Raw genomic sequence first — 13184 nt, 5'->3', positions numbered from 1 at the left:
GCGGGGCCTCGCTGCGGGCCGGGGCGGCGGGGCACGGCTGGCCGCGGCGCTGCCGTGCGGGGAAGCGCCTCTTCCCGCCGTCCGGGGAGCGCGGGCGGCCGCCCGGCGGTGAGGAGGAACGGTCGAGGTTTCTGTCACGGCAAGCGGTTTTAGTTATGCTTTTTCCCCTCTTCTGAGGGTGGTGGGGTTATGGTGTTTGGTGGGGTTTTTTTGTTCTTTTCTTTCTCTGAGCGCTTCGCGTACGTTTCGCCCTGCCGGAGAGCAGCCGACTCGCCCGACTCCCGGCGAGGCCGTGAGTCCCCCGCCGCCGCCGGCGGGGCCGGGCGCTGTCAGGGAGCCGGGCCGGGCAGCGGCTCCCCCGCGCTCCCGGCCCCGGCGGGAGCCGCTCCAGTGTTTCCCTGGGAATTGCCCTTCCCGGGAGCCGGCTCCATCGCCGGGACGTGAAGTTCGGCCCGAGAGCTCCGCTGCCCGCCGGCCGGGCGGGGGAGGCGGCGGCCCGGGCAGGGCTGGCGGTAGCTCCTGCTGCGGGCGCTGCTGCTCGCCGGTGCCGTGTTACCGCTCTGCAAGGGGAAGAAACACCGGTGTCGGTGCCCAGGCAGCTCCCTGTCTCCCCAGGGGAGAGCCCTGGCGAGGTGAGGTAACTCGGGCGTGTGAAGAGACCCCGGTTTGTTGTGATGGCGGTGATTTTGTTTCTTGTAGTTACTGTGAAAACCTAGAGTCTGGAGAAATGGAACTGGTTTCTGCAGTTCAAGTTTTGTAAACTGTTTTGTCTGTAATGAGACCGGCTTTCCTTCGTCTCGACTTCATACCGCAGCACGTAGTAGTAATTCAGAAAATAAAATGAGGCTGAGATACGCCATTTGGTTCCCTAAACATTAAGATACTATTTTGAATACATTGAATGGTTTTCATGGCAGTTGACGCTTTGACATTTGTCACATAGCAGAACATGAAAGTAGATTGTGCTTTAGATAGTACCTGTGATCTGTAACGCTCATAGCGGTTCTCTTAAACAGCAGTTGGAAATTCCCCGTCTAAAGCACTGGAATGAGAAGTTACAAGCTGCTTGCCCTTGCATTCAGGCTGCCCTGTTGTATGTATCTCTCTTTTGGGAACCTAATGTTTTTTAAACTTGGTTTGTTCACGCTTACCTGTGGTGGCAGCAGCTCCCACGCTTGTGCGTACACAGGAAAACATACAAAGCATGCGAAGCAGTGCAGCTTTGCCGCGGTGTGGATAACATCAGTGGTACGTAAAATGCAGCTTGCTTTCAAGAATTTTAAATTGTTCATCGGAAACTTGGTTGAAATTCAAAGACTGTAGCTGTAACAAACATCTCTATCCACTGATGTGACAGTGATGTTTAGAAATAACAAGCATTAGGAACTAATTGGATGAATAGCTAGCTGGGCTTCACTCTTCTACTAAACTTTGTTAATTTTTGTTTCCTTGTTTCCATTCTACCTTCCCTGTTTGGTTTGTCTGTATTTTTTTTTTATTCTGACTAAGCTGGGAGGGGCATTCACACCACCCTACCTCTGGATATTTACAGAAACCTTAGTTCAGACTCTAGGCTCCGTACGATGTTAAGAGAATTGCACGCGTCCCTGCAACATGGATTTAGGCTGCTCTGCACTCTCTGTTATACAGGAATTTTGGTCAGATTAGCCTCCTAACTCAGATTCCTAAATTAGATCAAATGAATATGCTTCTCCTTTTAATTACTATGCTGAGGGAATTGCTTTTATTTTTTTCTCCTCTGTCTATACAAGATCTAGGGTATGGGATGTGTCCCTGAGTTGTTAGCTGCTGCTGTAATATAAACAAAGAGTATGTTCCTGTAGCACTAACAATAAGAAAAATGTGGTACCTATGGCTTGTTTGTGCTAATCACCATACGGAGTAATCTGCCGTAGGTGGTGGTCTGCTGTCAGAGCTTTATGGCTGCTTATTTTTTTCACCATTCTTCTTGTGGACAGAGTGAGATAGGTCAAGGCAGAAGTGACCTGTAGGTGATTTTAGCTGTGTTGTTGAGGCGGCTTTGTTTATTGAGATTGGGGTATTACAGTGATTGGGACCATGGCAGTTCTTACAGTAGTTTTTTTTACAGATATTTCTGGGGTAGTCTTTAATATTGAAAAGTGAATTAATTCCATGCCATAGCGAAGTAGCAGTTATGAAAGATGAAGCTAAGTTCTGTAGGAGGTAGTAATTCTTCATTCAGCTACTCACCTGGAGCTGGTGGGGAAAATGGGACAGCATTTGGAAAGTGAAGGGTGTTGTACGTGCTTTGCTTGGGGCATTATCAAAAAGCTTCACACCCCTTGAAAACAAGTGTCTGTCAGGAAAAGTCCTTGTGATTAGTTCCTGAAGAGTAGTGTAGTCCAGATCACCAGTTCCTGTTGCAAATTGAGACAGGGGTCTCCGGTCTGAGAGATAACCCATTAATTAACACTTTAGAAGTAAAGTCTCTGCTCTTATCTCAAAAGATTTAGTTTGATCAGCATGTAAAATTTGTTAAAACAGCATTTCATGAGATTTTCTTTTAAAGTCCAGAATTGTTCTCTTTGCCTTTTTAAAACTGGTTCAAAAGTTGGACATCTTTACTACTAATGTTCATTTCTGGCCTATTTTCACGTGAAAGGAAATACCTCCAATATCTCAGTTTTTAAAATAGCTTTTAACTGCTTCTGTTTGCTTTTATTTACCTAAAATGTAGTCATAGAATAATACCGTTTTGAAGGGACTTCTGGAGATCATCTGGGCCAGCCCTCGCTAAAAGCACGGCCAACTTGGATCAGGTTGCTCAGAGTCTGGTTGTGTTTGGACTGCCTCCAAGGGTGAAGATCCCACAGACTCTCTGGGCAGCCCTCTCCAGTTTGGTATCCACACTTACTCAGAGTGCATCCCATGCCATTGCCCAGATTGTCAGGGAAGACGTTAAACAGTACTGGCCATGGTGTCAAGCCCTGGGGAACATCGTTGGTTCCAACCAGATGGATTTTGGACTACTGATCACAGCCCTTTGAGTCTAGTGGTCTAGCTAGTTTTCCACCCAGTTTACAGTCAGCCTATTCAAACTATATTTCACCAGTTTGGCTCTAAGGATACTGTGGGAGACCTCGTTGAAAGCCTTCATAAAGTCAACACAAGCTGCTCTGCCCTCATCCACAGAGCCAGTCATCTCAACACAGAAAGCTATGAGATGTGTCAGGCGTGGTTCGTCCTGGATAGATGCATGCTTGCAGTTTCCCATTACCCTTTTGTTCTGCAAGCATCTGTAGGTGGCTCCCAGGAGGATTTACTCCACCATCTTTCCAGATTTGGTCAGACTGAACAGCCTTTTATATTGTTGAACTGTCCCTCTTGCCCTTCCAGAAGATGGGTGTGATGTTTGCCTTTTTCCAGACATCAGGATCCTTGACCAAGACCTTGCAAAAATCATAGAGCCTGGTCTTGCAATGACATCAGCCAGTGTTCCTGGCAGCACTGGTGCTGTGATTTGTTCCACATATATGTATGCAACTGCTATACTTCCTTGTTTTCAAGTTACTTTATTTTGACTTCTGAAAGCTGCTTTCAGTTCAGCGTAATGCCACATCTCTTGGCAAGGTATATTAGATGATGGATCCTGCTATGTTGTTAAGTTTTGGGGGGAAGCTTGACGTGAACATAGTCTTTGTGAAAATTGTGAGAGCAGTAGGTTGTGGACTTTGTGAATTTGTGGTGTTGCTTTTAGATTGGACGACTCATTTTACGTGGCTCGATGTGGGGAAAGTCAGTGACCTTTCTTTACCTTTCTCGTCTTAGGTGATGATTGGTGATTATAAAGATAACAAAGATAAAGTAGAGCTAATTAGAGACTTCTCTCTTTTTATGACTGACACTGACCTATTTCAAGCACTATCACTTGTGAGTAAAACACTTAACACCAAGTGTACTTTGAGGTTCAGAGGTTGACCCTAGATATGGGGTGAAATAGGGTAGTTACTGTATTCTTTTTAGCTTTAAGATCACGTTATCGCCCTTTAACTTCACCTTTTAAAATTGCATTTTCCTTTTGTACCCTGGTTGTCGATAGATGACGCAACAGACTATTTTGGGGGGAAGCACTCTTGTTAGAGTGCCTGGTCGGATTTTTGGAAGTGCTAAGCACCTGTTTTAAGTGATCCTGAAATTTTCAAATGGTTAGTTGCAAATGTGCAGATGCCTGAATTGCCTCTGGAAATCTGTTTTTGAATCCTGATCAGTATAGAACTGGGAGGCTTATCTCTTCATGTAAGCTCCAGTTCCTTCCAGTGATGGACCAGTGTAAGCTGAAGTTTTAAGCCAGCTGTGAGCAGTGCCACTGGTGAAGCCTTGTTTTCTGTGGCATTGGCTGTCTGAATCTAATCGGATGTAAGCTTTCGTTGAAGTTTTTCTTGTGGTCAGTATGTTTAGAACATCTTTCAGCCTTGTGGATTCTCTGGTGTCTAATACTGGTACTCAAATATACAGCAGTCTTTCTCATTAATGGGGGCACTAAATTTGGTAGTGTCTTCTCTGTCTGGTTGCCTGTTTTCATGAATCTTGTAGGCAGTTAAGATCTTTCCAAAGTATGTCCTTCTGTTAAGTTTGGTTCATGTTGGGTGATGGGATTCATCAATTAACTACTCGTGTCTCATATCCTTAGAAAGCCAAGCTAAGAATTTAAGCATGCTGGTTGCTTGGTTACTAGCATGTTACTCCTTTCATTGATTAACTTGTCTATTAGGATTTTTTTTTTTTTAATGCTCAGATTTATGTAAGGATAAGTCTCTCTAGAAAACAAGATAGGTGATTTTTATTTCATGAGGTGTCTTTGATTCTTCTTATATCCACACATACTTTGTTTTATTGCCCATTGCAAGATTGTACAGAGACTGTAGTAACTTGTTTTTCTGGTACTGTTGTGCCATTAGCACCAAATGTTCAAAAAGTGAGGATTAGGTCACATAAAAATCATAAAGTAAAAGTAGAGCTGATGAAATTTCATTTTTCGTCAAATTCAGAATGTTTAAGACTTTGTCAGTATAGGAACGCAGCCTGGCCAGGTTGGTTACTTGGATCCTAGAGTTAAAGTAGTGGATTGAACATTAATGTATAGATGGGCACACTGTTGTGTAACTCTTATTTTCAGAATACCACATGAAATTCAAATGATGTAACATGATGACAGTAGCAGCACAACACATTGGAATCACCTAATAGAGGACAATTACCTGGGAACTATTTTTAAATGTTTTTGCAGTTACAGATAGTTGAAAAAACATGGTTGATCCAGATAAGTCACAGCTTCTTTGTAACTGCAATTCTGAGAGCAGCCAGTTTGACTTGAGATGTTTTGATAGGGGACGTTGTTGCTTCAGCTTCAGAAGTAGCACATAATAATTCTGAGCGGCTCTTCTAGGGAAAATTTTCAAGGCTGATGGAAGTGGAGCTTGTGAAATGCTGTGGCATCAGTCATGAGCGATATCTGCAGTGAGTGATTCAACAGCATACGCATGAAGTAAGGGAAGAACAGGAAATGGGAGTTACTCTTCTTTGTTTCTAAAAATATTACAATTGGAATGCAAAGAAATGACCTATTATGGCTATACTAATAAATGTATCAAAAATCAGAGCTGATTTAAATAATACTTGTAGTCTTACCTTTCAAAGGTCAAGAATTTTAATGAAAATATAAAACTCTCTTGCTTTGTCCACTACACTCTTAGTATAGTCATAATATTTTGAGTTTCTTAAGGTAGGACAAGTGTCTTTCTAACTGAGATATAGTTTTGCTTATAGGGACTTTACATGAGGTTGAGTTGTGTGTCTAACCTGGGTGATAACTGATTCCCTAAGTTCATGAAAATCATTTGTAGTGGTCAAAACATTAAAACTGTATGCCGTAGAGCTCAGTGTTAAAGGTTAAGAGACCAAATTTCAACTGGGTGCTTTGAAGGACTGTCCTTGGTAATACAGCATGGATGGGGCTTGTGGCTGAGAGCGGGGTCGGAAGCAGGAGGTTTCAGCTGGGGCAGGTAAGAGGTGCTGTGGCTGTGCTGCCTGGGTCCCAGGTCCAGCTCGGGACCAGCGTGCCTCCCAGGGCTCCCGTACTGGGTGGGATCTCTTGGACCTCCATTACACCCACGCTCTTCTATCTCACTTTGGGGAATGCATTTGTACCCATCCATTGCTCATCCGAAATAATGCTACCTAGTTAATTTTTCTTGTTTTGACTGCCTTATGCTGATCTTCACTTTCTATCCCATGATGTTTCCCTGGTTTTTGTTTCGTCAAAGACAAACTACATTTCTTTGCTTTAAAGGCCTCTTATGACCTGTCTCCTCTCTGCTTGTCGTCTCATTCAATTTTGAGAAGTCAAGCCTGCGATGGTTTTGTGCACCTGCCCAGCTTGAAAGCAGATACCTACAATGTAAATCCAAGTCTCACTGAATGTTTCGCCTTCATTAGTTTTAGAAATAGTGAAAGATTGTTCTCTGCTGAGCATAGAAGACTGCCCATGTATTCTGTATCTTCTGTTTTATGCTTTGCTATAGCGTCCATTAGATGTTCCGTATGTTTTGCACTGTTGTCTTAGGCTGAAAGCTGAGCAACAAGTTAAGTAGCAGCTCTTGTATCATAAAGAGAAGATAATGTAAGAATTCTTTTGTTAGTTTTTTTTGCACTGTTAGGAGGCAGATTTCACTTGTGCTTCTGATGGAAGGGCAGGAGGGGGCTCAAAAATTTCCTCTAAGACAGCAAGATTTCAAATGGATAAGCTCTCAAGTAATATGCTCTGAATGTTTCCAGTCATGGCTGAAGTAAGAAAATAATGAAGAGAAAACTCATCAAAGATTTGTGTTTTGCCTAGGTCCACGTTGACGTAAATTAGGACTCTCAATGTGGAAGTGGAGAACTGCAGGTTTCAAGGTGTGTGGACCTCACCAAACAGCATCTTAGGGCTCTTGTACAATGCTTGCAAATAATTAGATGTGAGAATTGATGTGTCTCAAAGCAGGATCTAGAAAAAGCAGCATATGGAGTGGGGAGTCATGTAAATTAGAAAGTAGGAAGCAAAAAAGACAAGAGTGTATTTTAAGTTACCACCCGTTCAGGAGCAAGTGTATCTCACTCAGCTCTCTGGAAAGGTTATGATATGCAGGCTGGGGTTCCTTCTGGAAGGTAGAAGCTCAAAGCCTTTTTAAAAAAAAAAAAAAATCTTATAAATAATCTGCCCTCTGCTTTTTTTCTTTTTTTTCTTTTCCTTTTTAAGCAAAGCAAGCAGAGGTGGTGATGTCTGTCCGTGTCTGGGATCAGGTTAGTGAATATATTCCTCCAGGGTGTGACAGAGCTGGGTTCAATTCCCATCTTTTCCTGAGGAAGTTCATGTACGTGTCTCCTGGGAGAAGGGCCAGGGATTTAAATAGTGAGCTTCCTGAAGTGGGATTCTCATTCCCTCCTTCAGAATTTCTTCTTCTTTGCAAAGACGAATCAAAGCTGGAGGGGCATGGACACAGAGGGACCTGCGGCTCTCTGGCTTAATGGTAGAGAATTTTATGCAGGAGGTTGAAGTCCTGAGTTGGTGTTACTATTCCAAACACTGTGCATGGGTTTCCTTAAGCGACTGTGCAATAAAATGCGGGAAAGCCTTCTCCTGGGAGGAAGGAAAGATCAGTTTCAGCCTCCAGAGACAGAGGAGAGAGTTGAACTGCGTCTTGATATTTTGAATGGGTGCTTTCACAGCTGAGCAGCTGTGTAAGAAAGGGAGTAAACCCATCAATACTGACCACACAATTATGGTTTTTAAACAGAAACAGAGATTCTTGTATTTTGTGTGGCATCCATTTTGCATGGTCAGTATATTCAGAGAGCCTGTTAGTCGGGCAAGGTGGGCAGAAGGATATTTGTCAGAAAAAACTATTTTTTGTGTTCTGTCTTAATCACTGTTTGGAAGCAAGTTGCTCTATAACAGTGAGCAAGGAAGGGACTTCGTACCATAGGGTTAAGAATTAAAATATTTAACACTGTTTTTCTTTTTTTTTTTCCTTGAAATGTCAAAATATTAACTAAGGCTTGCAGTACTCTTATCCATGGTTACAGAGGGGAGCAGAAAGAGCTAGTGATCTGCTAGCTACCCAGGATCGACGACTTCGTTTTGTTACTGATGTCATTCATGTGTTATCAGAGTGGGTGGACTTTGCGAAGTTGGCCGCAGTACATTTTGAAAAGGCCATGTCACTCTGCATAACTCCACTGTATAAAGGAGATAAATTCTTGGCCTGCCAAGATCTTGTGTTGTTTTTATTTATTTTTTTTTAATTGGTAAACTTCTCTACTGATATGTCTTGAACAAAGAGAAATTCTAGACTGTGCTGGTTTATAATGCCTTACTAATGCTTATTATTCTCTGATTTTCAAGAGGATAATCCAAAAAAAGCACAGAACGACTACATGGGCTGTTACACTGTCACCGTTTGCTTTGCAAATACTCGTGAGTAGTCTTTGTGTTGTCCAGATCCACAGGTGTTGCAAAGAGTGAACTGGTCAGCTAGTACTGCAATCTCTGTCCTTGCTGATTGGTTCTTACAGCAAAAATCTGCAATATATCTTCCTTCTGTCCTTGAGAAAAGCAGAAGAGGAGTAGTGTGTCCACATATGCTGCTTCTATGGTATTTGCTTTCTTCCAGTTAAAACTGGTGGGACAGAGCCTGATGCACCAGACCTTCGTTCCTGCTAAAACTATGTGGCTGTGGTTTTTCTGAGAAATATTTTGAAAAAAAAATTGATTCGAGTATAAATATTAACAAAGATTGTGGTAAGGCTGTTCTTCATAAAATGGCAATACGCCTGTGATGGAAAAGAAGCTTTTTCTTTTCCCTTTCTCTTGCGGTCTGCCCAGCTCTAATGTTTTCTAATGTTTTCAGCATGGTTGTAAGGTCCCCCCTGCTTCTTGCAATCTCCTCATTTCTTTTCTCAACTTGTATCCACTATAACGAACGCTGAGAGGGGGAGCAGAAGTTGCAGTTTGGCAGGTCAGTTTGTGAAAACAATTAGTGCTTTAAACATGGGGACTAGTCAGATGGTTTGTTTACAAGAACTTGCCGTTCTGCTATTTAAACGTAACATCCAAGTTTTCCTGTTTCCACCCTACATGGCAGCAGGCCTTAATGTCGTCTACAGTGTTCACAGGGATGTTTGATTCTGTTCTGCTACAACCTGGATTTCATGCTGTGGCTGCCACAGTTTCTTATGACTGATAACTGAGTTCACCAAGCACCTTTCCTAGAACGTTTTGCAGAAAAAAAATAATTTTCTGTGAGGTATTCTGGTTTTGATGGCCATTTTTTCATCTATACCATCTGTTTGGGATACTGGTTATAGTCTTTTCTTGATTTTTTTTTTTTTTTTCTTCAGTAAACATTTTTATATGGCATTGGGTTTCTCTGTAGTATTGTGTAATAAGGTTCTTTGGAAATTTACAGCTTTCACCTCGATTAATGATTAAAAGTTATCAGAGTTGTTCTAAAAAAAGTAAGTTTGGCCTAAAGCGAGACTATTTTGCTGAGATTTCCCTTGGTAAATAAATGGTGCACACCTGTGTCCTAAAGGTGCAAGGTGCTTTTCCAGATGGCGACCAGAGCAACTTTATTTGGAATTTGTGAAAATAAGCTGCTTTTAACTTTGATATATGCATAATATCCAAGCCTTTGGGGCGTGCTGTGGAAACGTAGAAGACAATACTAGTTGAGGGCAGGCTCCATTCTTTGGGAAGGATTGTTTCCATAGACCTTTGAAAAATGTGTGCAGACTTTGAGTTTACTGGGCTGTTTCCTCCGTCCCTAAAAAATTGAATGAGGGGAAATTATGTTGTGGCGATACTTTTTTATTTTTCTTTTTTTTTAACCTCTCAGTACAACTTCGGAATCTGTCACCAGAGAAGCGTGTGTGCTTGGTATAACCCTGGTGTCCGAATGAAACAGATCTGTGCAAGGGGATGGAATGGGGTCTCGGTGCTGGTGCGATCTGAAATCCTGTGAAAACCCTGTTTATGATTCCTGGTTGCGTCTGTAAGGTCAAAGTTTTCAGTATTTTTTGGGGGGGTTAATGTGGAAAGTTTTTTGTTTGTTTTTGGAAGTTTTTTTTATTTCGGGTCTAGTATTTTAAAATATGACAAGATTTGTCTATAGGCATAATAGTGAGATGACAGAGCTAAATCATGATTTAATTGCATTAAATTGGTGTAATGTACTCTTAGTACAGATCTGTTGTGCAGGTCCTTCTTGGTTTTGGACTTAAGGTTGGTGCATCTATGTGGCAGTGCCTGGTGCAGACTTAACCAGGCTGGGTCAGCCCAGGCTTGGGAAACTTGGGGAATTTTCAGGTTTGCTGAAAAATCCTATGTCAATAATTTGGGCTGGTCATTATTTTTGAGTGTGCTGCAATGGAACAGAGTATCAAACGGTGTGGTATTAGAAACATCTGATCTTGGACTCCTTTTGAGGGGACAGATAGTGGCGTGGATGATAACTTGGGTGTGCTGTATTCAGTGTGTGACTACGGTTTCTAATTCTGCTTGACGTGACCTATGAAACTTCTGTTATCACAGAATCCTAGAATGGTTTTGGTTGGAAGCGGCCTTTAAAGATCATCCAGTCCAACCCCCCTGCCATGGACAGGGACATCTTTCACTAGATCAGGTTGCTCAGAGCCCCGTCCAGCCTGGCCTTGAACACTTCCAGGGATGGGGCATCCCCAGCTTCTCTGGGCGACCTGTTCCAGTGCCTCACCACCCTATTCATAAAGAATTTTCTTCTTATGTCCAATCTAAATCTACCCTCTTTTAGTTTAAAACTGTTGCCCCTTATTCTGTCACTACAGGCCCTGGGAGAAAGGTCTCTGTCTGTCTGTCTTATAAGCCCCATTCAATTATTCCAATAAGATGTTCCCGCAGCCTTCTCTTCTCTGGGCTGAACAGCCCCAGCTCTTTCAGCCTTTCCTCACAGCAGAGGTGTTCCAGCCCTCTGATCATTGTCGTGGCCCTCCTCTGGACCCTCTCCAACAGGTCCATGTCCTTCCTGTGCCGAGGACCCCAGAGCTGGATGCAGCACTCCAGGTGGGGTCTCACCAGAGCGGAGCAGAGGGCCAGAATCCCCTCCCTCGACCTGCTGGCCACGCTGCTTTTGATGCAGCCCAGGGTAGAGATCACTTGCCTTACAGATGAGCGCAAGGTAGTTGCCTGTATACGTAGCTGTCGGCAGCAGCGGGCTGGAGTTACCCCAGCTGATGGAAATGAACCAGGAACACGTGTGCTCCATAGATGCAGAGCTTTCATAAATTGGAAGGACCCTCACCAAGCTAACATGAGGGCTTTGACCTCAACATTTTTCAGTTGAAATTGGTTTTAAAATACGGTACAGTTGAGACTCTGGGGACATCAAAATGAGGGAGAGGGTTTTACACGTTTTGTGTGCATGAAGCTGCCTGGGTTACTTCTCCCATTCACATGGTCAGCATTTGGGAGTTTAGAAAGCTCAATTGACATGAGCCATTTCAGCAAAACCAAGGGCGGCAAAGTCTGACTTTCTCTATAGCTGTAAGTTGTGTTTTAAAAATATATCTTAAGATTTTGGGCTTTAAGAGTTCATCAGTTTATTATCAGACTTGTATTGTCTGATAATTATCTGGCTTGTATTGTGAGGCCTCACCTCGAGTACTGTGTGCAGTTTGGGGCTCCACAATGTAAGAAGGATATAAAAATATCAGGATGTGTGCAAAGGAGGGTGACCAAGACGGTGAAAGGACTAGAGGGCAAGACTTACGAGGCGTAGCTGAGGATACTAGGTTTGTTCAGCTTAGAGAAGAAGAGACTGGGGGTGACCTGATTGCTGTCTACAGCTTCCTCATGGCGGGTAGCGGCGAGGGAGATGCTGGTCTCTTCTCTCTGGTGGTAGGACACGAGGAAATGGCTTGAAGCTGTGTCAGGAGAAGTTAAGATTGGATATTAGGAAAAAGTTCTCCGCTGGGAGGGTGGTCATGCACTGGAACAAGCTCCCCAGGGAAGTGGTCATGGCCCCAAGCCAGTTGGTGTTCATGAAGTGTTTGGACAATGCTCTTGGATATATGGTTCAACTTTTAGGTTGTCCTGTGTGGAGTTTGAAGTTGGACTCGATAATCCTTGTGGGTCCCTTCCAACTTGGGATATTCTATGGTTCTGTGATTCTATTGTAATTGCTCATTTAAAAACCCTAAAAGCGACCTGAAAATAAGAAAATAAAATATGTTGGAGGAAAGATCAAATGTGTAGACTTTATCCAATAAGGCTGTAAATCTGGAACAAGTCACATGCAGGTGGAAATCTCTGTCAACGTAGAGCTCCGCTGAGCTTTGCTCTGTTGATGCTGGGGATGTTCTCCAGCATCCCACTTCTGTGTCACGGTTTCAGGTTCGCTTTTTTACCCTCCTTGACAGAACAGCTTTTGCAGAGAAACATGCTGTAGAAATGTTTAACAACATTGGAAGCATTTTTCTGGAAGGCTATATATAGATTTCAAGTGTATCTTGGTAGGTTGCTGGTAAGGCCTAGGAAGGGATGCTAGAAGCAACCTAAAAATACTCCAGTTTGTTTTAGAAATCGTGTCTTGGAATAGATCCATGCTTCCTTTTTTCATCTTTCTGCAGCTGATACTTAATGTCACCTAATGTCATCTGGACTTGCCAATCATTCAATTTACTTTTTTTTTTTAAATATATACATATATGTGTGTGTGTATATACAAATGTGTGTATGTATAATGTATATAAAACCCCCCTGGAATGTCAAGTGTTTTAATGACACTGGTCTGTAATGTGTCAGATTTAAAAAAAAAAAAAAAAAAAAAATTGTTCATTCCTCACTGGAGAGTTATATAAGCAACACAGAGCAAGATACCTTCGGATAAAATACTGTTCTTCATTCATTTGGGGGAAACCGTGTGCGCATGTGGCTATGAGGTTTACAAATGACCCAGTGAGAATGAATGATTTGTGGCCTATTACAATAGCGTGATTTTAAATGTTATTTATAGGGTATGTAAATAATAATAATACAGGTAACATATAAACACCTAAATAAATAAACAAATACAATAACAATAATGTAAAATATATAGAGAGGATTGTTAACAACTGATCCCAGACAT

At 42.6% G+C, this 13184-nt stretch overlaps 1 protein-coding gene across 5 annotated transcripts in view; it reads left to right on the top strand.

The window, feature by feature from the left end:
- The window catches only part of ITSN2 (intersectin 2), a 90000-nt gene that overhangs the window by 243 nt on the left and 76573 nt on the right, over positions 1–13184 (top strand). The window lies entirely within an intron of this gene.

Source organism: Platalea leucorodia (assembly GCF_965183815.1).
Source record: "Platalea leucorodia genome assembly, chromosome: 3".
Lineage (NCBI taxonomy): Eukaryota > Metazoa > Chordata > Aves > Pelecaniformes > Threskiornithidae > Platalea > Platalea leucorodia.
The sequence above is the reverse complement of the archived record's forward strand: the minus strand, read 5'-3'. Positions and strand labels throughout refer to the sequence as shown.